Source organism: Bidens hawaiensis, unplaced genomic scaffold (assembly GCF_021521415.1).
Source record: "Bidens hawaiensis isolate Kalapana, Puna unplaced genomic scaffold, B.hawaiensis_p1.1 tig00008762_1, whole genome shotgun sequence".
NCBI classification, from domain to species: domain Eukaryota; kingdom Viridiplantae; phylum Streptophyta; class Magnoliopsida; order Asterales; family Asteraceae; genus Bidens; species Bidens hawaiensis.
The window spans coordinates 554691-558589 of record NW_027491632.1 but is presented as its reverse complement, the minus strand read 5'-3'; positions in this window follow the sequence as shown (position 1 = coordinate 558589).

Sequence of the window (3899 nt, the reverse complement as noted above, 5' to 3'; positions counted from 1 at the left end):
ATTTGTCCCACTCAGGTGGTCTTCGACCGTCAACCTTCTACTCGTTATTCGACTGGTGAGTACGTCTTACTCACTTATGGGGGAGAGCCTGAGTATTATAAAGAGGCCATGAAGATAAGCATAAAAAAGAGTGGTTTGAAGCCATGCAAGATGAGATGAATTCCTTGTATGAGAACAATACCTTTGAGTTAGTGAAGTTGCCTAAAGGCAAAAGAGCTTTGAAGAACAAGTGGGTCTACAAATTGAAGACTAAAGAACATACCACACGGCCTAGGAATAAGACAAGATTGGTGGTCAAAGGATTCAGTCAAAGAGAAGGTATTGATTTTGATGAGATTTTTTCTCCAGTTGTGAAGATGAGTTCCATCAAGGTGATCCTTGGTTTAGCTACTAGTCTTGATCTTGAGGTTGAGCAAATGGATGTTAAGATAGCATTCCTTCATGGTGATCTGGATAAAGAAATCTATATGGAGCAAACTAAAGGTTTTCAGGTTAAAGGTAAAGAAGATTATGTTTGTAAACTTCATAAAAGTCTTTATGGGTTGAAGCAAGCACCGAGACAGTGGCACAAGAAATTTGATTTAGTTATGGGGAAGCAAGGTTACCGAAAGACTGCGTGTGATCGTTGTGTTTTCTTTAAGAGGTTTGGTGATGATGATTTCATCATATTATTGCTTTATGTTGATGATATGTTGATCGTTGGCAAGAATGCAGAAAGAATTGTCCAGCTGAAGAAAGAGTTAAGCAAGTCGTTTTCTATGAAAGACTTGGGGCCAGCTAAGAATACTATTGGCATTCGGATTACTAGAGATAGAGCTTCAAAGAAGTTGCACATGTCACAAAAGCAATACATTGAAAAGGTGCTTAGTAGATTCAAGATGCCTAAAGTTAGTGTGGTTAGTATACCTCTTACTCCCAACTTTAAGTTAACCGAAAAAGATTTCCCTACTTCTGAGAAAGAGATTGAAGAGATGGATGGTGTTCCATATGCATTAGCGGTTGGAAGCTTGATGTATGTACACGACCTGATATTACCCATGCAGTAGGTGTTGTTCGTCGGTTCTTGTCAAATCTGGGTAAGAAGCATTGGGAAGCAGTTAAGTGGATACTTAGATATTTACGAGGTACTTCCAAATTGGGTATAACATTTGGAAATGGGGAGCCGATGCTTGTTGGTTACACGGATTCTGATATGGCATGAAATAAAGACAACATGAAATCCACTTCCGGATATTTGATGTTATTTGCAGGGGGGAGCCGTGTCATGGCAGTCAAGACTGCAAAAGTGTGTTGCTTTGTCTACTACTGAGGCTGAGTATATGGCAGCAACAGAAGCATGCAAAGAATTATTGTGGTTGAAAAGATTTATGCAAGAGCTTGGCTTTATGCAACAGCACTACGTGGTTCTTTGTGATAATCAAAGTGCTATTCACCTTGCTAAGAATACTATGTTTAATAAGAGAACAAAACATATTGATGTGAGGTATCATTGGATTAGAGATGCTATTGAAGAAAAGTTGTTTGAATTTGATAAAGTTCATACCGATAATAATTGTTCCGATATGTTGACCAAAGCTTTGGCAAGGGGGAAACTGAAGATATGTTGCTCGCTCGTCGGGTGGTGAGTTCTTTGTCATAGACAAAAAGGGGGATATTTGTTGGGGTATTTTTTGTCCATGAGAAAACACAACAATTATATATTAACAAGGGTTAATATTATTATTATTATTATTATTATTATTATTATTTAGTAATAAAAAGGAAAAAAACAATAATATATGTTTTCACTACTTTTATCCGTGACCCATCAAATCAAAAATGGATGTTTTGGTTTTGGTTGGAACTTGGGGCCCACGCGATCACATAGTATTTGTGAAAATATTTTCTTATTTTGGGTCTCGTTGGGTTCTCTTGAAAGACAAGTAGGGTTTTGTGGTATTAGTATTCTGCCGACATCATCACAGAATATATATATATATACATGGAGAACAATTATTGTTTTCTGGATTAAGCCACTTCACGCAAGAAAGAAAATAATAACCTTTTGATGTTTTTTTCTCTGTTGTCGCTAACAACATAGACGAAGAGAAGGTTTTTTTGTGATCCAAGTTTTTGGTGTTTTGTGAAGATAAGAGACGTTCCATAGATCGATTCATTCTCTTGTTGGTGATACCTCTTACTCGTTACTCTTTTGTAATTTGATTCCGTATACTTGAAGTTGTTTGTACGATGATTTGTGTATGCCTCTAGTTTTATCTAGAGAAGAACTTTGTATTGCTATTATTGGTGTGGTTTTTACTCTCTCATTGAGAGGTTTTCCACGCTAAAAATTATTGTGTCCTATTTACTTTTAAATACCCTCTTTGTGTGCATCCTCATTGGTTCATTGGGGGGCGGGAAAAGTTTAGGCAAACGAAAATTAATTTCGCACTTTTTGTTTACCGTTCGTGGCTAGGTGGTCGTTTTTCCCAACAAAACCGAGTTTAAGTGTATACCTGGAATATTTTCTTGGTGTGTGACCTATTGGGATGATATATCATTAGTAAGGATCATGTATGTTGTGTCTTGGGCGCCTAGGTCCAATAACTAGTTACAGGTGTTAAGTAAATAAATATTAGTTTTGGATTAGAGCACAACATCTACATCAAGCATCTAGCTTGCTTGGCGTGCTACTAGTTGGAGAACTTTTAAGTTAGAAGTTAATTTCATCCTTCCAGATTCTTGTTTGACGTTGTATGCCTAACCTAAGCTGTTGTTTTATTTTATTTTAAAACTTCGAGCATTTGGATCTATAGCTCTTGGGTTTTATAGTTGTAAAATTATATGTTAAATGCTTCCGTTGCTAGAAAATTTATTGTATAAGCATGATAAAACGCAACATGGAGCATCATCAAAGAAATTTGGAAGCTTGAATTATAAAGTCACCATTCATTCGATCCGAATACCAATTAGCAGATTTATTAACCAAGGTTATTGGTGAAAAAGTATTCATCAATTGTCTTAACAAGTTGAGTATCGAGGCCCAGTTACTAAAGTTGAGAGGCAGTGTTTAGAAAATAAAAAAAAAAAGTAGAGTGAAAAACTACAAGCATCAGCTTCACATCACTTCCTTAATTAGAAGATTAGAAAGCTAATAACAAGTTTTTATGGATTTACCATCCCTTTTATCTATATTTCATTGAAAGTCACAGGCTCCATCTATTTATTGACCATCGTTTTCTTCTGTAAAATCACAACATAAAGCAACAAACTTCGATTTCTATGTAGCCTAACCAAATCTGACAAAAATATTCCAATGTCTAAACACCAATGTACAATTAGCGAAAAAGTTTCTAAAGTATACCAAACTTACTGGCCAACGTTACCTAATCAGCAGTTCTCCAATGCAGCTCCGCTTGAAGATAATTGTTGGATATTTTGTCACCTTGTTTAACTTGGTATAACTCGTTGGTCCATTTCATGTTAACCACACTTGCAAGGCTTATATCGACCCACCCAAAAGATCCCTAATGAAAAAATTAGTCATTGTGTTTGCATTAAAAAAGCTAGCTAAATTTAAGTTTCGTAAGGAAAGTTAATTAGGATAATCATACCTTCACTACTAGAAAAAATGCCTTCAATGACACGCATTGCGTGTCATTAAAGGGTACAGATGACACGCAAACATTGAAGCCCCTGTCATAAATTGAATATGACACGCTTTTGTGGTGTCATATCTAGTGACACGCATTAATGACACTCATTTATGACACACGTTTATGACACCAATATATGACTTGACACCAAGTGTTCAACAACGTCTAACCCTAAAATGATTAAACATTAACTATATATAGGGTTGCCATAAAAGGCCCAAAGCCCAAGCCCAAATAGGCCTAAACTAGCCTAACCGAAATCCA